A 21,515-nucleotide genomic window follows, 5' to 3' on the forward strand; every position below is an offset into this window, starting at 1 on the left:
TCATCCTAAAGCCATGCAACTCAAACCAGGATATCTTTGCATATGAGCACGTAGTGACATCCTCTGTGGAAAGCTGACCGGAGGACTTGAGAGCTAGTTGGGCATATCTATGTTGAGGTAGATCCCATAAGCTACATGTGTAGGTGAGGGATAGGGTGAGGGCCTCTACTACAATTGGCATAGCTAATAACTCAGATCTAATGATCTTGTGTGGAATTGAGCCCTTACATCCGATCATTCTGGAGATCATGGATACAAGGGGTCTCTCCATCGATCTCCATTCATCATAGCTGTGACTTGATCGTCACTGACAGCCATGTGTCGTGTGCATAAGAGTGTAGTGCATCAACCTTGTGGAGAATCAACTATCAATACAATGGCATCTGTTTACAATAAGAGAGGTATCTCAGTATAGGCTAGTGGGATCCCTCCATCTCTCCCCCCAACCTCCAAAGAGATATTATAAGAGATTCCATCAATGTAGAGGTCAAACAGTGTCGGAGACAAGGAACATCCCTATTTCACTTGTATGGTGGACTAGATGGGTGCTGAAAGGCCTTTAGATGTGCACACTTTGCTATTAACCCTGCCATATAGTGTAAGAATCCCCCAAATAAACTTCTTAGGTACTCCCATGGCATGTAGTTTGTGCAGTAGCTTGTTTCTTGGTTTTGTATCAAAAGCTTTGCAGAAATCCAAAAAGCAGCAGTAGATCTATTGGCCATGAGGTCTGACATCCTCAATAATCGCTTTGAGTGTAAGGATGTGATCTAGTGTAGAAAAGCCTCTCCTAAAGCCTGCTTGTCCCTATGCTCTGAGGCTCCACATCTCTACCCATCTTCTTAGCTTGTGCTCAAGAATAGAAGCATATAGTTTGCAATGTGTGGCCAACCATAATAGTTAGATAATTATACAATAGTCTTAGTGCTCCAACTATTTGGGAAGCCTTCGCACATCGGTCTATCAAACATGTAAGCTAGTGGTCTTGCCACCATGTCTTTAGCATGGATCAAGTGCTTAGCCACTAATCCATCACGATTCCGCACCCTACCTCTGCTCAGCTTGTCAATAGCATCTTGAACCCTATCCTTTGTAAAGAAAGTAGAAGTTGTTGGGCAAGGCTCTGGTGGATCTAGGAGAGGAGGCTGACTTGTCATCATGTGTAGAGACTAGTTGCAGAATGGGCGTGGACGAGCAATGCTCTTTGAAAAGCCTCTAGGCCTCTTTAGAGTTCTGACTCAAGGATAGCTGGTGAAGATCTCACTCCAATTGGGTCAAGATGCTCTCTTCTACTAGTTCAGGCGTCGAATGAGCAGCTGTGCCTATTTGTGGGTGGTGGATCAAAAGGCCACCAAGCACTCCGGTAGCTCCATGATCCAAGTGCAAGCTTTAAGCGAGCTCGATCCTCAAGCTCCACGCTCCAAGCTCCATTGCTGCGAGCAAGAGAAGAGAAGAGAAGAGAAGAGAAGAGAAGAGAAGAGAAGAGAGGAGAAGATGGAGAGCTTCTCCACCACGGTCCCTCATCCTCACACACTCACTCCCTCACACTCCCTTTCTCAAGCAGAAGCTCAAGCAAATAAGAATAAGAATAAGAAGAAGAAGAGGAGAGCTACTTTTGACCACACACAAAAATGAGCTCCTCATTCACTTTTCAACTTTATATACAAAACCCTAAATCTCTTTTGTGTGGTCATCCCCTTATGCTCTTTTTTACATGGCCGGCCGTGGCTTAGGCCCTTTTTCCCATTGTTTTCCTATCTTCCTAGCTTCCTTCCTTTTTGGGCCGTCATTCCCTTATGCTCTTTTTTACATGGCTGGCCATGGCCTAGGCCATTTTTCCCATTGTCCTCCTATCTTTCTAGCTTCCTTCCTACCGCCCATCTACCTTTACAATTTGCACAGGAGGGAGCTTGGCGCTCCTTTACAAAAAGTTTGAGGGGTGCCTTGCATTTAAAAATGTGTTTTTACCTTTGACTAAGCTTTTGAGGTCGCCCTTGCGATTTTGGCCGTTTTCCTTTTTGCTTCTTCCGTTGTGTGCGATTTCCTTCTGGGCGACCTCTTTTAGGTCTCGACTTGCGCTTTTCCACTTTTTCCTCTTTCTTCTTGTGCTGAGATTATTATTACTCCCCTCCTAGCCTAATGCCAGTCCTATGGCACTGATGGGTAGTAGTTGGAAGATGGGATGGGTGTAGCCAGATGGCTTTTTTGAGTTTATATACAAGTCCTTGCGGGGGATGGTGTCGAATGGATCGGCCCTTGAAATTGAAGATGGTGTTGAGCCTTGGTCTCTTGCTGACTTGACGGTGGGTAAATTTGTCCTTGAAATTGACAATGGTGTTAGACAGATCCATCCTCTTGCCCTCCGCGGTTGCTACGACGTGATCTTAATATGGCTTTTCCCTAATCCCTTTAAGTTGCCTTATCCCTTCACCTATGGCTGTTAGACTTTAAGACCCCTTGCCCTCCGCGGTTCCTACGACGTGATCTTAACATGGCTTTTCCCTAATCCCTTTAAGTTGCCTTATCCCTTTACCTGTGGCTGTTAGACTTTAAGACTTGCTCAGGATGGTGCCATAAAATGAATTACATTGCACCCTACGCTTTCCTTGCGAGAGCCATTGGGGGTTCTTCTTTATCCTTGATAGAGCATCCTTCATCCTTGACATAGACTTGTCAAAATTGTTCGGGCTCTCCCACATTTTGTGATCTTGCCTTCGCCTTCACTATGCCTACCTGAGCAGAAAGAGCCTTTTCATTCACTTTTTGACATGGTTTTCCGTGGTCATCCTTTGCATCGTTTTGGTTGGATGGTAACCTATTGTGGAACATTACCCCCCTCCTAGATAGGTGCAAGTTCCAAGACACTTGCGGTTTTGAGTTGATGAAGATTCGGTGATTGAAAAGGATAGTCGTGTGAGTCGATGAGAATGGGGTCTCGTGGGGATTGGTGCTGTTGCTTGCTGCCCCCTAAGGAGCCGTTGCTTGCTGCCCCCTTTCAAAACTTGGTTTGCGTCTTCGGTTGGCCCTCACCTCTCTTCTATCCTATGATGTGGTGGCTTTGCTTGTGTGGGCCTTGTAATTTGTGTTTGAACGTGTAGCCCATGCCTTAGAGTCCTATGGGTGATCTCCAGCTTTTTCTTTAAGGACTTAATGGCCTCCTCCTCCTCAGATTGTGTGGCATCCAAGAGTGTGTGGAGGAAGGTACGTTGTTGGGCTTCCAAGGTCACTTGTGCAGCCTCTGCCCTGTTCTTTGCTAGCACTTTGTCGCCTTCCCCAAGGGCTAGTTGGTGCGCTAAGGCGCTCACTCTTTCTTCGCTCTTGTTTACCCATTCATCTTTTTTTTTTTTTTTTCATTTCTTCCAGGCTTTGGTTGTGCCTGTAGGCTAACGCCCTTAGCCTCTTCTCCTGTTCCTCCATTTCTCTTTCCAAGCGCTGTTGTTCTGCAACCTCCAAGGCTAGCCTTTGTTCTAGATTTGCTATATTCTTTAGGTGTCGTTGACTTTTTTCTTCTTCTACTGCTACCAGTTGCTTTGTAGCATCGCAGATTTCTTCATTTTCTTTTTGCAGCCCTTTGTATAGTGCCATCAGCTCATCAAAGTTGCGTTGTAGGCTCATAAGGTTGTGTTCTTCCGCCGCGAGTTTCGCTTGCTATTCCTCATCTTCTCCTTCTTTGGCCTCGAGCTTCTCTTGTAGCTCCTTGTTCTCTCTTTGATAGAGGGCCACTTGACAGATTCTTTTCAACTGAGAGGCTGCCATTGTCTCCTTTTTGGCCTCGAGCTCTGCTACGGTGATCTTTTTTGTCTTCCTTCATCCGTTTCAGTTGTGATAGGAGTTCCTGCACATAGGCATCGTAGGTTGTGGAAAAGGGTAGTGCAGAGGGACCAGTGGTTGTAGACGTTTTAATCTTTGGTCGTTTGAGGTCCCGTCTGGATTTTGCGTCTGCAAGTGCTTGTCTTCTTGCTCCCGCCATAGGGGTTCTTGCACTCGCACCTTGAGTTTCCTCCTTGTTGACGAGGAATTGCATCGATGCCACAAGATTGATAGCATCTATCGTGGTAGAGGAGTCTTGGGTGGGTGCAGTGACCGGGGTGGTAAGCAGTAGGACGGTTGGAATAGGGTGGATCAAACCCTTGCCCTTTCCCTCCGCCACTGGGGGCGGTAGGTTTTTGGGGGTCTTGGAGCTGGTGCTTGGATTTTTGTGTCGGAGTGGGCTTATGGCCGCCATTTTTCTCGTCTTGAAGGTTGCTCCACTGAGAGGCGGATAGCGAGAGCTATGTCTTCTTCATCCTCCTTCCTGAGCTCTGCTCTTTCTCCAAGAATGGAAGTTTCTTGCTCTTGTCTTGACCTGCCATAGTGGGTACTTGTCATAATGCCATAGTTCACCATTAGTGTTCTCAAGGTAATTTCTTGCAGAAAGGTGAGTAGGAATTTGATTATGCTTTCTAGGGAAAAATAACACGCTTAATTATAAAGAATAGCATTTTTTCCTTCATGCAGTCCATTCATTCCAAAGATTTTATGACTTTTCATCAGTCACAAGTTGATTTTTATCCACTCTCTTCCGCTCTTGGTCACTAATGGAGATTTCATTCGTGTGTTTCATTTACCTTACTTGCTCACATGGTTGATTTCACCTTGCCCCAGAATCCTTCTTGGCATTAAGGTTTGAGGAGTCAAGGGCATTGAGTGCTGGCTTGCGGTGTTTCACTTCCGCGTGAGCCAATCATAGAAGTTCGGATTGTATTCGAGATCAGCATGGCGGTCCATGTCGGAAGGGCAGATGCCTACTTGAGTGATGTAGGTGCGAATATCCATGAGGAGGTCACTAGAGTCGATCTTGCTAGCAATGTGTAACTCTTCCTCAGTAAGGACTCGATCTAGATAAGGGTGGCTCATGACATGATCTTCCAGCGATCGATTGCGAGTGATGGCCAATATCCTAAAAGAGGTAGGAGCTACGTAAGTGGGATCATGCTCGAAGGTCTTAATGGCGCGTCGTTGCTCAGCATTGGTCACGATCTGGCCATCTTCTTGTTCCCATTGGAGTTTAAGAGCATACTACTTCCTCAAGAAAGACTAGTCATTATCGGCTAGCTTGCAGAGTTCATTCAAGCTTCGGCTTGTGGCAATAACTCTGCTCTTGCTATAGGAGGTGATCAACCATCGTTTGAGAGCTTGGTATCGAGATATCTCAGCATTGGCGATCAATTCCTCTATGGTCGTGGGAGTTTTTATCGTCATGAATTCGTATTTCTCCCAGGTGCATGGCATGGAGTAGACATCCAATGCTAAGGATGGATCGAGCAGGTCTAGGTTCAAATGCTCATAGCTCTTAGCAGAGTGAATGTGGCATCCAAGCGCTTGATGCAAGTGATCAAGTCGTCTCCTGTGTTATCGACCAGATCTTTAGCCAATGTGAGGATTGATCGTCGTTCGTAGGACAAATTAAGACTTGCTGGTGGGTAAGGCTTGATCAAACTAGATAATTTGGCAACTAATGGCTGCGGCTCTGGTTGTTTTCGAGAGTGTGGTTGGGCTCCTTGTGTGATGGGCTTGATTAGAGTCAGAGGTGCTGTACTACTAGACGCTAGTGAGGTCTTAGGGACACTAGTAGGACTGGGTTGAGGCAGTGTGTGAGTGGCAGGCTGTGGCTTTGGTCGATAGACTTGTTGAGTCTTTGCTGGCTCATGCATTTGAGGTTCTATGGGCTTCGCAACTTGAGTCGTTTGTGGCACTGGGGTGTTTTTTGTCATGTGGCTTGGTGTGGTCAAGGTTGCAGGCGGCATTTGAGTAGTGCCTGGCCCTTGGCCATCTTGGCCTTAGGTACCCATATCCAGGGGTTACCCTCATAATAACCTTGCACTCGCAATAAGATCTTGGGGACCCGTCTTTGCTTGACCGTTCGTCGATGCTTATCGTTCCTTCTCTGCCTCCTAGGTTTTGAATACAAGTTCCTAGCCTTGCGAGGTCGTGATTGGGTGGTACTAGGCGGTGGTCCTAGATGTTTTGGGCTCCTTTTAAACTGTGGTGCATGGGCCTTGGCTTTGATTTCATTGGTTTGTTGGCTTTGAGGTTTGTTGGCATCCAATCTCGCTCATCCTCAGGACAAGGGATATACTTGGTTAGCGATCCATAAGATTTTCTAATTTGCGCATCACCCTTTGGTATGGTGGAGATGGCATCTAGGTCGACTGGTGTGGTTTTCCATGTATCCATCTCTACTCTTACTGCCTCTGTTTGATTGCGCAAGAAGACTAAACCGTTGCCTTAGTCTTCTATGATCCGTGCATTGCGCATCTAGGGCTGGCCTAACAGGATGTTATAGTCCACTCCCTTCATGACTACAAAGTCAACAGAGAATTGAATCCCTGTGATCTTCAATGGCCAATTCTTTAATACTCCAAATGGCCCTACTTTCATTCCATTGGCTAGGGTGACATTGAACCTAGCATTCTCAACATGTGGGTTGTTTTAGTCCTGGAGTACTGCATGGCTTAGCACACTAACTCCTGCTTTCGTATTTACAATTCCCTTTCTTGTGGTTTCTCGCAAAGCTAGGACCGGTAAGACTGCATGCCTTTCGGTGCCTTTCCAAAAAGCATTGACGTGCAAGAACTTGGGCACCAAGTGCAGCGTCAGATTGGGTATTTGATTTACTACATCATAATCGTGTAGATCAGCTGCCCCTTGCTCCATCGGTCCTTCAACCCACTACTTCAATTCTTGCCATAGCGTCAGATGCTGCCTAAGCAGATCTCCTTGCCTTAGAGTCACCGGGGTGGTCACTAGCATGGTGAGGAGGTCGTTGACTACTTGCCTTTCTCCTAACTTTTTGTTTCTTGGCCAATGGGCCTGATTGATTTGCTAGCTTGTAGCATGTAGACTCTGTTTAAGCGGCACTGCTTCTGGTACAGCCACGTCCCTCGACTTTGGTCGTGGAGGCGAGGTTGGTGTGCTTATGCTCGAGTGATCATCGATCTCATCTTTCAATATGGGCTCAACACTCTTCAGGTGCTCTTGGGCTTCTTTCACCCACTCCTTGACCTTTTCGATGGCCTCGAGTTGGCTTTTCGGGTTGGGTACTTCCCGACCTTCACATTCCCCTTCTCAGCCGTCTTTGGAGATGACGTTTCTGCCTCTAGGTCTGTCATCTTTTTTCTAGTAAGTAGCGTTGTGGCGCTCTTTATTTTTAGCGTCAAATTTGCGTCAACTTTATTTCTCCTCCGCCTAGGACTTTAATTTCCGATTGAGGTTGCATCTAAGTTGCTAGGTCCAGGCAGTGATATGCCGGCTTGCTTTGTCTGCGTACAGGTCATGACATGCAATGAGATGGGTGTGTGCTCTCCGTTAAATGTCTCAACTCCAAACAGCCCCAATGGTACAGATGGCTCGTTTGCCACACTAGAGGGTGGTCTTTGTCTCCGGCATTCGGCAGATATGTGAGTGATTCCATACTCTGGGCATCTAAGATCGGCCTTTTTCCGATTAGCCTGCTCCCGTTTGGGGTAGTGTGAGGAGATATGTTCTAGGTGTCCATAAGTCCAACATGAGATTGGTTATTGGGTCTGCCCTTCAAAGCCTTTGCCTCTACCTCTACCTAATGTCATTACCGGTCGAGGTTGGTAATCCATAAGGATTGCATTGCCCTCTTTGTCATACGACATGTAAGGGTGCACATAAGGCTCTTCGTCGTTCGGCTTCTCCACATAGTGGACTGGAGCGTCGCTCTATGGATGGGTCACGTAGGGTTCAAGTGGTCTAGGTATGCCTGTGGGGTTTATCTTCCTCGTAGGAATGGCCGGTTTGGCGTCATTAGGTGTTGGGAGAGCCAATGGGGCTCCCCTTGCGAAAAAGTTTTGCGGCCTATTCGCTAGATAAGGCTGTCCGTATGGTTGCAAATATGGGAACCTCCTCGGTAGTCTGTAGTGCATGACATTGTGACCGAATCTACTACTATTGGCGCAAGGCTGGGACCTTGGGCCTTGACACTCGGTTGACAGGTGGTTTTCGGCGGCACAATACACACATTGGACGTGAGGGCGTATAGGTAGTCTCATCATTTTTTGTAATTTGGCTAGCTCTGTCTTCATCTCTGCTAGCTCGTGACTTGCATTCGTGCCCTTTTCTTTATCCCGAGAACTTGGGCTTTGTCTTTCACTTGATGTTGAAACTGTTTCGGAGTTTCTAACATTTGTCTACTCTCGGGTCGAGCTCTTGGAGCTGGTCATCCACTCTAATTGCCTCGTCAAAGACCCTAGCTAGCGCGCCTCGCTGCAAGCTTGAATTGCTTGCCAAGGCCTTGTAGAGTTTCTCACTTCTTATCCCATTGATGAAGACTGTGGAGACCGCTCTTTCGGTGGGTCACTCACCAATTGGAATCTCTTGAAAAGACTCCGCACGTGGGTGACGTAGTCTCTCTTATGTCCTCCTTGTCCTTCTGCTTGACGTTCATTAGTTGCACTAGAAGGTTATTGGAGTACCCAGGCTCAGAGAATCTCTTTGATGAAAAGACTCTTGAGGTTGTTAAAGTCAGTCTGCTCAGCAGCGTCTAGACTCGTGTACCAGGTCCTACCCTTATCTCCTAAGCATAGACCAAAAGCTTGTGAGCATAGGGTAAGATCAGTGAGGTTGTTGGCCTCGTAGACCTGCTCGAATTGCTCTACGAAACTATATGGGTCATCCTTTGGCTAGTACTTGTCTAACTGCTTAGCCAGGACGGGGATTCTTGATTGGCTCTTAGAGATGTGGTTAACTCCTAAACCTACAAGCAATGAGGTTGCCATTGCAGTGGCGCTCTGCTCTGCTGACGAGTTGTCTAGCAGTCACTTCGTAAGAAGCTCACTCAACGTGAGATTGCCTTCTAGAGCTCTTTTCCTTTCAACGTCAGGGCCTGATCTATTTCTGCTTGCTAGGATTAGCACTTGCTGATTTTCTCACATTTCTATGCTCTACCGTAAGCTTGTGGCTTGATATTCGTGATTGTAGGCCACTATACCTTGCAACACTTGTCGTGCTAGTCTTCTCTCCTCTTCGAGGCCTGCTATAATATCCTCAGACATCCTACTGTGGTGGTTTGTTCGGGTCTTTAGGTCGTATTTGTGACTAGCTGTTGGATTTCTGTCGGGAAAGTCAAGCTCTTCGCCGTGTCTGTGGTTAGTGCTTGACTCTGCCATATTTGTGGTCTCGTTCTCCACTAGGTTGTCGATGAGATTGATCGAGTCGGGCAGATCCACTTCTCCAATGGTGTCGGCCCTTGCTTGGTCCTACGCTTGGGGTTCTCGATCACCCGACTACGTTTGAGGGTCTCCTTCTACTAGTGGATTTGTTGAGGTTTTTAGGTCTGAGTGAGTTCCGTATTATTTACAAATAGTCCTCAACTTACACTCACTCGGTGTGTGTGTGTGTGCGTGCTTTTTTCTATGCACCGTGCGAAATCAGGCTTTCAACTTTTCGTAAGTGCACTTCAAGTGTTCATATCAGAGTGGTGTGCGAATGCAAAGAAACAGTTATCGCGTTCACTCCGCTCTCTTCGTCCTGGCCTAGTTTGGCTCTAAGCGCGATTACTGGCCACTCTTGGGTCTGCTAGGATTTCTACTGGGTTGTCCTACTCAGTTGGGCCATGGTCTATGCATTGATTGGCGGGGTCAGTCAATTGTGGCTTTTTGGCTTTTTGTTTTTTTGTTTTGTTTGTTTTTTTTTTTTGGATGCAACCTCGGCCGATTCCCAGTCGTCCGATTCTCAGAATCGGGCGGGCCGATTATCAACTTCGGTTGATTTTGGGTTTGTCCGATTTTGGTTTGTCCAATTCTCAGAATCAGATAGGCCGATTCTCTTGGGCTGATGGCCGATTTTTGGTGGGCCGATTTCACCAATTGGATGGTCTGATTTCCTTGTCCGAATCAGACGGGCTGATTTGCCCCCAAGGCAATCGGATGGGCCGATTCCCCGTGACGAGTTCCTAGGGATGACAAAAATCAACTCGATTCTAACAATTTTGGTTACGAGGAGTCACACAAACTTCCAAAATGTAAGAATAGACCCTAATGAAGGATTGTACATGCCTAGAATAGCAAATAAACTCTAAAATTCAAATTGGTAAACAAATTAAATCCTCTTGCCTTGTTATGACAGTAGAAACCCCAATGCTTGTTTTCTTTTTTTTCTTTGTTTTTTCCTACCCTAATGCATCTAAATCACAAAGCAAACACTTACACTACTCCAACCTACTTTTCCAAATCGAAAAAACAAAAAACATACTTGCTAAGGAGATCGAATACCTCTTTAAACTCCCTCGCTTCCTATCTATCTAGCTCAAGCACTAGTTTGGAGAAAACCCTACTTCAATGCTTGATTCGGAGTATGCAAGCACTCAAGGCTTGAATCCCTTAGTCTTGGCAACGGAACCAAAATGTAGAAGTGAGCTCATGCTCAACCGCCGAGACTCACGGACTGCTTATTCTTTTAAGCGTTTCAAGCTAAGCATTAATGGCTCTCTCTCACATAGCTGATGTGCTCTCTCTCTCTCTCTCTCTCTCTCTCTATGAGTGTAGTGAGCTTGTCTCCATACTCGATCGAGTTGTCTTCTCTCCTAAGCACTGCGGTAGCTCCACGACCCAAGTGTAAGCTTCAAGGGATTTAGATCCTCAAGCTCCACGTTTCAAGCTCCATTGCCGCGAGCAAGAGAAGAGAAGAAGAGAGGATAAGATGGAGAGCTTCTCCACCACGGTCCCTCACCCTCACACCCTCATACTCTCACACTCCCTCTCTCAAGCAAAAGCTCAAGCAAGCAAGAAGAAGAAGAAGAAGAAGAAGAAGAGGAGAGCTACTTTAGGCCACACACAAGAATGAGCTCCTCATTTACTTTTCAACTTTATACACAAAACCCTAAATCCCTTTTGGACGGTCATCCCCTTATGCCCTTTTTTACATGGCCGACCGTGGCCTAGGTTATTTTTTCCATTGTCCCCTTATCTTTCTAGCTTCCTTCCTACCGCCCATCTACCTTTACAATTTGCACAGGAGGGAGCTTGAAGCTCTTTTATAAAAAGTTTTAAGGGTGCCTTGCATTAAAAAATGCGATTTTGCCTTTGACTTAGCTTTTGAGGCCGCCCTTGTGATTTTGGCCGTTTTTCTTCCTACTTTTTTCGTTGTGTCTGATCTCCTTCTGGGCAACCTCTTTTAGGTCTTGACTTGAGCTTTTTCACTTTTTCCGCTTTCTTCTTGTGCTAAGGTTAACAAAAAAAATACATATAATTTGAAGTCTATGCTTAATGTTTGGACTTAAAAGTGAAAATATAAGCTTAGAGATTCAAGTCAAAAGTGCAAAAGAGAGTCGAAACAAGATTCAGGAGTCAAGACTGGAGTGTAGCATGAATAATGAAACCAACAACTTTATTATGAGCCAAATGTGCACTCTCCTACAAAAAGTATACAAAAATGGATTGAGATAAAAGCCATCATCCATGGCTCATTTTGAATCAAGATACATGATTACTCTCGGTACTCATATCACTCTTGGCATTGAAGATGGAAGTATCCTCGTCGCCACTTGAGGAGCCATCACCCTCCTCAACAAAATCACCCTCACTAATGACATTGCTCTCGTCATCATACTTGGGCTCTCTAAGCTCTAGGTGAGAGGTAGTGATTGGTATGTCCTTCTAGGCCGAAGTAGGAGTACTTCTCGAGTCACTCCCATGTCTTGTGTAGCATCTAAGGGCCCCACAGGCATCACGGGGAGCTGAAGTGGAAGCTCCATCGCTATCCGCGCGAGGGCGAATAACAACATGGGCACAGCATGCATGAGTGTGAGAGACCCGCTGGTCTATCTCCTCGAGCTCCAAGTAAAGCTTCCTAAAGATTTGCTCCTGCTCCTCCAAGTCTCGCTCGCGAGCTTGAGTGAATCCACATTTATCTATACATTTAAAGAATGAAAAACTTAGATTAAACAAATGAAACTTTTGCTAATATATTTCATAATCTATGAATAAAGTTATAAACTAAAAAGTATAAAAAGTGGATATACGATTCTTGTCTTGCCATAAACATCTCATGTATGTTGCGTAGCATGCGTAAATTAGAGAGACAATAAATCAGTCGCTCCAATTATCGTGTGCTAAGCTTATCATGAATTTTGGTGTGCACGACAGAATAGGCGGACCAATTCTTGTGACATGCACTCGACGAACAATCCTAAACCATGTGAAGAAAAAGTAAGTTTAAACTTTAAACTTACAAGTTGTAAGTTGTAACTAGAATTAAATGAAAAAAGAGAAGAGATTTTCAAACCTATGCAATAATGCGTTAAGGCTACTCTTTTTGGAGATGAGACAATTGATAGCCCAATGACTTCCACAAAAAAAGAGGCTTCACCAATAATTCTCACTTTCAACAAATGGTAGATGTGAAAGTGGTGCCCATTTAATCGTTATAATTGATGAGCTCCTAGAGGAAGGCACCATGGTGCTCTTCCGCCAAAGCTTTTGGAAGAAAGGGATCACAATTGGCAAGGATATTGGCATCCATGAAGAGAGAGGGTTTTTCAAAGGTAGGATGCAAGAGTGCCACAAACCCATGTATGGGTCGCTTCATCCACTCTCATCTTTTCTTTGTCAAAAAGAAAATATAATATCTTTTAGGGGTGGTATCCAAGATATTACTACAAGAGGTCTAAGATGATAGAGATTACTACAATAGGTCTAAGATGATAGAGATTTAAAGGGAGATTTAGAGGTGAAATTTGAAAAGAAAGAGTGTAAGAGAATATGAATTATAGATTCTAAAACTAAAAAGAAGTATGAATCATTAAAAAAATAAAAAATAAAAACAATGCCATGAAGAAGAGGCCTCCCTATCCAAGATCATCAATTGTATCTCCTCCATCGCATCCGTCATAAGATGATAGAGGAGGCCAATAGTAGCCTCCTCCATGTCCGTCGTGCGAAGCACCTTATAGATGGGAGTGACGGCAATGTCAATGCCTCTCACATCCATCCAAAATTCCTCCTTTAAGCAAAGCCTTTGAACGGCCTTTGCTTTCACTTGGCTTGATGTGGACTTTCCTTCAAGCCACTCTTTCAACTCATTTGACAAGACCGTTTTTTGTAGCTTATTGCGAATATCATAGAGACTCTCGAGGAGAAACCACATGACCACAAACCAAGTCTTTGAGGGCTTCTTCGACTCCAAGTCCGAGTATGAGCAATAAATCGTAAGAATCCGGACCTTGGAGTTGACAAAGCCAATGATTGTGCAATCATCGTTGACAATTCTCCCCATCCACTCCAACTTGCCTATATCTTCCATAAGAAGATCTAGACAATGTGTAGCGCATGGTGTCCATACTATGGATGGAAACTCGGCCTCGAGTTTCTACCCCATAGATGCACTATTCGAGACGTTTGTGACAACTTGCACCACATTTTGTGGCCCAACCTACAAGATTATACACGATGAAATTAGAATAAATTCAGGAGGTTAAAAGAGAAGAGAGATTACAAAATAATGGATTTAGAAGCATTACCTCAATGATCGCTTGCTGTATGTGCCGATACATAAACAAGCCTGTGGTTCTCCTTTCCCTTGTGCCCGCATCCACTGCTCGTAGAAAGTATGTGCCAAGTGGGCAAGAGACAAGGATGTTGACGATCTCCCTTTTTTTACGGTCACTCTATCCATCAAATAGAATAGAGTATCCATACTTCGCCCAACTGGCACACGCGGGCTCAAGGGACTTATCAATCCTCTCTCTCTCTTTCTCTCCTCGTCGAGTTTCTTGGTACGCATGACATTGTATGTGACACCGTAACATCCCTCGCATGGATCAATGGCGGCAATGTCTTTCACCATGCGCTTCCATCGATCCACTTTGAGAATATGAAAACAGAGATTGCACTCAATTATGGTGCGTGCAATCTCTATTTTCGCTTGTCTTTGCCTCTCCTTGAAAAAGGAGAGAGGATGGGAAACTTGTCCCGTTGCTTGGGCAAGAGTGGCTTGTCTCTTGGGCCTAGGTGCACCACTCAAATGGCTTTTTCTAAATGGGATAGAAGAGGCCCCTCCAACGGAGGAAACCGAGATAGTTGGAGAGGGATCGTTTTTCGCATTCGAGACTTCATGATCGGGAGAGATCACCTCCTGACTTGCCCTTGCCCCTCCAACGGAGGAAACCGAGATAGTTGGAGAGGGATCGTTTTTCGCATTTGAGACTTCATGATCGGGAGAGATCACCTCTTGACTTGCCCTTGAAAGTCCTTTGCGTGGCTTTAGTGGCAAGTATTTCCGATGACAATCTTCATAGACATTGTTGGGAATATCGGGGCATGGTGTGGCCTTCCCTTCTAATTTGCAAAGTTGGATGAGAAGGTGAGTGATAGCTGAGATTTGGAGCTTTGGGCAATACTTGCATTGCTACTTGCAAGTGTTGGATTTCTCCTTCACTCGTTCAAAATAGGCACAATGCAAGTGAAAGGCCTTATGGAGAGGGGATGCCATTGATGATGTATAGAGAGAGCCTAGAGGGTCACGGGTGGAGGGTGAGATGATTGAGAGAGGTTAGAGCTTGATGGAGGAGGAGGTTGGAAGGGTTGAAAGGTTAAGGGAGGACTCGAGGAGAGAGCCTGAGAGAGTAGGAAGGATGGAGAGCATGAAAGGAGTAGGAGAGGTGGAGAACTTAAAAGGAGGAATGAGATGGTGGGGGAGGGGAGATTTTTATAGAAAGGGAGAGTGCTTTGGGTTTTAGGGTTGGGGGAGAGAGAGAGAGAGAGAGAGAGAGAGAGAGAGAGAGAGAGAGAGAGAGAGAGATTTCAAATTCTGAAATTTGAATGGTGGTCCATCATCCATGGGGGAGGATAGTTGCATTGTGCCATTGTGTGTATATGAGAGAGAGAGAGAGATGGATGAAATTTGAATCATGAGAGAGAGAGAGAGAGGGAAGGAGAGCGAGTTTTTAAACTTGTTAGTTTAAAACTTTAATCTTTAATCTTTTCCCTTGAGTCTTTGTGTGAGAGAAAGAAAAGAATAGAGACAAAAGCAAATAAGAATAGAGAAGATTCAAGAAAGAAAAGAAGAAAAGAAAGGTAAGAAAGAAAAGAAAAAAGAAGAAGAAAAGAAAGGTAAGAAAGAAACAACTTACGAGGCCTGCGGTAAAACAATTAAAAAGTAACAGTTTGTTGGCCGCGGGGCCTGGGCGTGCGGGACTCGGTTGACCATCGGGACTCGGATAAGGCGCATCAACACAGTTGAGCAACTTGGTGGGGAATAGACTCGCGACTGTTCCGGGACCACGGACGTGGCGGTGGACGGGTCAGACGAGTTGACCCGTCCATCAGACGTGGTCAACCTTGCAACAAGAGGCCATTGTATTCATTTTGCACATGTTGGTGGGTGGTCTTCCCCTTGCTTCGACTCTTCATCAGAGGGGTATTTCCAATAGGAATCGTTTCTTTTGTACCATTCCAATTGAGTCTTCTTGTCACATACTTATTTTTACCTTGGTTTTACCAAGGTGCATGGAGGGTCCACTATCTAATGCATAAGATTGTAGTGCATCCAAATGTCTCTACAGTTCCTATGGAGAATCAATTATCAATACAATAGCATCTACATATAAGAGGAGAGATATCCAAGTGCTAGCTAGTGGAGCTTCTCTATCTTATCCATGGGATATGTAGTCAACAATCCCATCAATGTTTAGGCCGAATAGTGTTGAAAGAGGGGGAGTCCTTCACCTCAATGGTGGAGTGAATAAGAGTTGAAAGACCCTTAGGTGTCCGTAGTGTGCCAACAACCCTCTCATATAGTGCAAGATTTCCCAAGTGAGCTCCTTAGACATTTCCATAGATATAGTCTATGTATCAATATGTCTCTCAGCGTGATGTCAAAGGCTTTGTGGAAATTCAGAAATCCGCAATAGATTCATTGGCCATGAGCCTTGCCCTCCCTAATGATCAGTATGAGCATGAGGAGGAGATCTAGTGTAGAGTGCTCACATCTCCACCCTTTTGCTCAACTCCCGCTCAAGAATGGAGGCATCTAGCTTAGCCAATGTGTGTCCAACCATAATTGTTTGATAGTTACTGGGTAGAATGGGATCTCTTGACTTGAGGATAGGTATGGTAGTTTTTGTGCTTCAACTCTCTGGGAAGCCTTGGCACATAGCTTTGTTAAGCATGCAAGCTAGGAACTTTGGCACTAAATCTCTAGCATGAATCAGGTGCTTGGCTACTAATCCATCATGATCTTGTGCCTTACCTCTGTTGAGTCTGTCAATAGCCTCATGGACTATGCTCTTTGTAAAGAAAGTGGTGGTCCTGGGGTAGGTAGGGCTTTGGTGGATCAGGGAGGGGAGCTTGACTTGCTATTGTGTAGAGACTAGGTGCGTACTACCCCTATATATCGAGGGATGTGATAGGTGTGAGTAGATAATGCTCTTTGAAAAGCCTCCAAGTCTCTCTAGAGTCTTGACTCAAGGACAATTGGTATAAGTCCCTCTTCAATTGGGCTAGGAATGCTTTTTTCTTTTGTTGTATGAGGTGTCTAATGCTTAACTGTGCCTACCTATGGGTAGTGGATCTCAATGCTACCTCTCTGTGTAAGCGCTTTGGTCTTGTGGCACTCATAATTATACAAGCTATTTTGAGTTTACAAGTATCACATTGGAGGAGGCTCTTTGTGTAGGCTTGGAGTATGGAAAGGCTACCCCTATCGGTCGTGTGTATAAGGCCTCATTTAACTATTGGATGAGCTCATGTAGTGGAGTGTCAGCATCTGCATCTTGTACTAGTTTGATAAGCTCCCGTCTTGTAGATATCATCTGTCTTTGTGGAGAGGAAGTATCTTGGGTGTTGGTGGGCTGTACATTGAGTTTGCATATCAGTAAACTGGAGATCCATAGTGAAAGATAAATAAGCATGATCTGTTGCTACTCCAAGGAGGTGTGGTGAGACTAAGAGATACTAAATATAGGGTATAAGTGTTGGCAAAGGAAGTACATAATCTACTATTATTGTGCTAACACCATGTCTATGTGGGTAACATGGGAAGGATCTGGTTAAGGAGTATCTATGTAGGCCATTAAGGATGGCTCGTCCATGTGCTGTGCTCATCTCCGTAAGATATCTCCCATGCTCAGTGACTTCTTCCATGTTCTGAGAGGTCCTCTACAATTGTAAACCTACCACATCTTGCTCGTGTAATATGTCCTCAGATGTATCAAAGAAAGACACATGATGGGAGGTTGTTTGGGCATTAAAGTCTCCTTGTAGGAGGATATCTTCCCCTCTTGAAAACTTCCAAATATCTTCATCTAAAGCTACATATGGTGATTGTCCCTTGGTTGGGGCGTAGTGAGATGTCATGGGGGGAAATATTATATGGCAATGCACAAAGTGTGCTCCTCATCTCATACTCTCACCCCCATATATCTGGTGCACTCATCTCTATGAACTACTTGGATCATTTGTTGGAGTTCCTCTCTAAAGAGCATTGCCACTCCTCTTGTTGCCTTGTTACTCTAGTCTATGTGTGCCTTCTCCTTGTGTGTCTAGTCATAGAGTTTAATCACTATTCAAGGCTGCTACTACAAGGCTGGTCGAGAGTAGCAAAGAAATGCGTTTCTTTGAGTTTGAAACTTACGAAATGTTTATTGAGGTAAGAAATGAAAAAAACATGGGTTTTTTTCCTCCTTTTGAGTTGGAACATAAAACCATTGTTTTTTTGACAAAAACTATTGGGGCAATGTTAAACATGATGATGATGATGAGTAATGAGTTGTGAGGGCTCAAGATTTTGGATGAGAGACCAACTGTTTTGGAGTTTCTTTTAGTTATTGGACTTTGTCAATCTAGTATTTATTATTGTCTTGAGAGTCGAATATTATACGACTTTAGTCTCATGTATGAGTTATTTATGATATATTATGATTCATTCTGGATTGTGACATTTTGTTAGTTTGTTTTGGAATGAGAATCATGATGTTATAACTTGACTCAGTCCATATTGTATATAGGCTATTTACATATTTATTTCAATTTTCTTTGTGTGATATATATAAATCATAATGTTTGAGTGCTAAACTATAGTATAGCTTGTCCAAAGATTAACTTTGACATAAGTGACAAGTCAATAATGGATCATGGATATGTAACGCATTATTCTCAATTGACTCTCATGTATTATCACTCAAGCTCAATTGGCCTTTCTTTGTTTAAGAGAGAGTTCCATAAAGGATTAGAACCTCTTTTCCTAGTTAAAACTAAAAAAAATCCCTATATAAAAAAACTTGTGTTTTTTATTTTCCCCATCTTGAAAGAAATTTACGAGACACATTTTTGACGTTTCTTTCTAAATGTTTTTGACGTTTCTGGTTGCTATGGGCTGGTCCCATAGGTCTCACACCATGATTTGGTGCATCTGTCCATAATCATTACTCTACCTTCCCTATAGTTACCTTCCTTCCTAGCTACTCAAATTTTGGGCATACACTCTGTCATGTGGGCTAGTTGGGTGGGGGTGAGGTGATCTCCTAAGAACACTCGTGTTCCCTTTAATGTTGTGTGTTTTGCAAGGAGATCCTTTCAAACCTCCTATGTGGGGAAGCATATGATGAGGGATGGCCCCTTTGAGCTTTCCCCCATTCCATTCTGTTCATTTTGCTTCTTGCTTATTCTCCATGTTAATGTATGTATTATTTCCTTAATACCCATATTTGCATAGATTTCTTTGATGTCTTCCTCTGCAGTGCCATGAGTGTTTAGACTCACCACTTTCACAAGCAATGCATGTGCTCTCCTATGTTCTTCCTCCTCCAAGGCGTAATTAATGTTGGAAATGGAGTAAGAGAGAGAGAGTGTGAACACAAGACAGTGAGTAAGAGTAGGCAATAGTTCCACACTCAAAAGATGCAAGTGCTAGAATGAAAGTAGAATAGGTCTTAAGTAAGTTAGATCAATCTCTAACTCTAGAAGCGGTGACCCAACTTATTAATGTAGTTGTAATTACACTCAAGGCAACTAACTAAAACATTGGGCATTGCCCATAGAATTGGCAAATTCTAACACCCCCTTGTAGTACTAATGTGATAGAAGTATAGGAAGATGAATCACGAAAGGGTAGCAAGTTCAAGGAACTTTCAAAAAGCCTTAGACTTCTCACAAGGAAGTGCTTTGGTAAAAATGCATGCAACATTCTTGTGTGTAGGGACATACATCACATTGAACTCTCTTCGTGAGTCATATCTTGGTTTCCACACCTATTTGATGTTGTCTTTAAGGGGGGATGGCAACAGTTGCTTACATTTGTGGCTTTCAAGCCTCTTGTTGCAAGATGAGCAGACTTGGAAGAATATTGCATTGCATTCGGGTGATGTGGCTATTCTCTCAGAGCAAATGGCAGAGGGAAAGTTAGGCAAAATGCGAAAAATCAGCAAAATATTGATGTTGGACAGCCATTCAATAAGGCTGCCCAAGACACATAAAATCCAAGAAAAAGGGGAAATGTCATTATTGCAAGAAGCCCACTCATTTTATTGATAAATTCATGAAGTAATTAGTCAAAGAGGAGCAGGACTCTGGTTTGGGTGTCCAAGAGATATCAGCTAGCATATCCAGTCATGGTGATACTTTAGTAGACTTTGTGGAGGAGAACTACACATTTCTTACATGCAATTTTGATTCTTCAATGGTTGATTCAACATTTGATGTTGTTGAAACACAACACACATGGTATTTTGAGAGTGGGACGTCAAAGCATATCACTTCTAGGAAGTATCTCTTTTATCTCTTTGCATCACGCCTTGTTGGAAAGCGTGCTAGACGTGCAAGTAGCAACAATTGTGATGTATGTGACATTGGTTCACAGCCACAATTACTGCTGCAGATGGTGCTAATTTTATACTTCTAGATGTTTTCTTTGTGCTTGGCATTACAAAGAATCTGTTGTCTATATATGCTTTTAATAAGCATGGCTTTCAGGTCATCTCTGAAGATGACAAATGCATTGTCAGAGACAAAAATGGATTATATACTCAGGCTACCCAATAATTTGAATAAGGGTCTCTTTTTGTTGGATACACATGATAGAGGGTCTCATGATACTCTAGCAATCATTAGTCTTATGCTTGTTATGCATAATGCGGAGCTTTGCCATGCCTGCTATGGACATACGAGTTTTAGGAGTTTCATAACCCTTTAGAGGTGTCAGATGGTAGATGCATTGCCTCTAGTTGAGACCCCACCTACTCATGTATGCGAGGGATGTACTTTTGTAATATTCCCATGCAATAAAAGCTAGTTGGTTAGTTTGAAAGTTAGTTAGTCAATTAATAAGCTAGTAAGATTACTAACTAAAGACTAACTAAGGTAAAAACTAACTAACGTTAATAGCTAACAGTTTTTATTTAATTAAAATATATATTAAAAGAAAAATCGAGAGTCATAATCTGACATTTTTCTCGGATTGACATGGACTGTAGCCACCCTTTACGAAAGTTACAATGTGAACGAGACTTATGAGCCATATTAATCACTAGTATTAATGTGTATAGTTTGGATGGTCCAAAAATATTAGATTTTTGGACAAAAAAAACTAGTATATTTTAGATATTATCCTAAAAAGATAGAACTGAAAGTCATTTGAAAGAAAAGATAAGCAATGTTTTAAAAAAAAAAAAAAAGTGATTGGTAAAATCGCGCGCCGCGATCGCAGTCTACAGGCAGTAGACAGCACTTCGAACAGAGAAAAGGAGTGAACTGAGAGCTTTCTAAGTAAGTGTCTTGGGGTTTTACCCCTCTTTTGGAGCGAATGCGACCATCAGATTTATGATCTGAGCATGAGATCACTGAGTCTTCCAAGAGCCCCTCCACTCTTGTTCTCAGCCTTATCCCCTTCTCTCTAATTCATTAAAAATATGAGGCATGGGGGAGGTACAAGGGAGCATAAGGAGACCCAGAGAGGGCACTGCTCGATTCACAAGCTGATGGTTGAGTGGTGAAAAGGCTAACCATGGAAATGACATCTCACTCACAGACCACTTGTGGGTTAGGTGGAGCTCTGGACACCCCTTGCTTGTCCAGAATGGAGTTGGAGATCCCCGTGAGCCCAACATCTAGGGCGTTGGAAGATCCTATTCTAGATAAAGGATGGAAATTTTGGTGCCATGTGATTTGGACCAAGTACTTCTGTTGGATAGAAGGGATACATAATTCTTCTGTATGGGTAGGTGACAAAGATTAACTTGAATATAAGTTAAGAAACTTGTTTGTCAGAAGGATTGCTTGTTTTGTTTTCATGTCTGTGCTGTAAATCACGCGAATGAACCATGTTTTCTAAAAGGCTTAATTAATGAAGCTGATTTTAAATGTCACACATAAATGTGGTAGGACCTAATTAGAAAACTAAAGCTATCAAGGGAAGCGGGTGGGCGGAATCCCCGACGGGTTCGTTCTATGGTTGGGTGGTCCCAGAGAATTGGAAGGCTTCTCACAAGGTTTTACCAATGATGACTTTAGGTATTGTTA

The 21,515-nt window shown here is 43.7% G+C and overlaps 1 protein-coding gene across 2 annotated transcripts in view; it reads left to right on the plus strand.

The window, feature by feature from the left end:
• LOC148035705 (mediator of RNA polymerase II transcription subunit) overlaps window positions 1-21,515 on the plus strand; it is a 192,920-nt gene that overhangs the window by 84,150 nt on the left and 87,255 nt on the right. The window lies entirely within an intron of this gene.

Source organism: Lygodium microphyllum, chromosome 5, assembly GCF_053477565.2.
Source record: "Lygodium microphyllum isolate KBCC chromosome 5, Lygodium_microphyllum_v1.1.10, whole genome shotgun sequence".
Taxonomy (NCBI): Eukaryota; Viridiplantae; Streptophyta; class Polypodiopsida; order Schizaeales; family Lygodiaceae; genus Lygodium; species Lygodium microphyllum.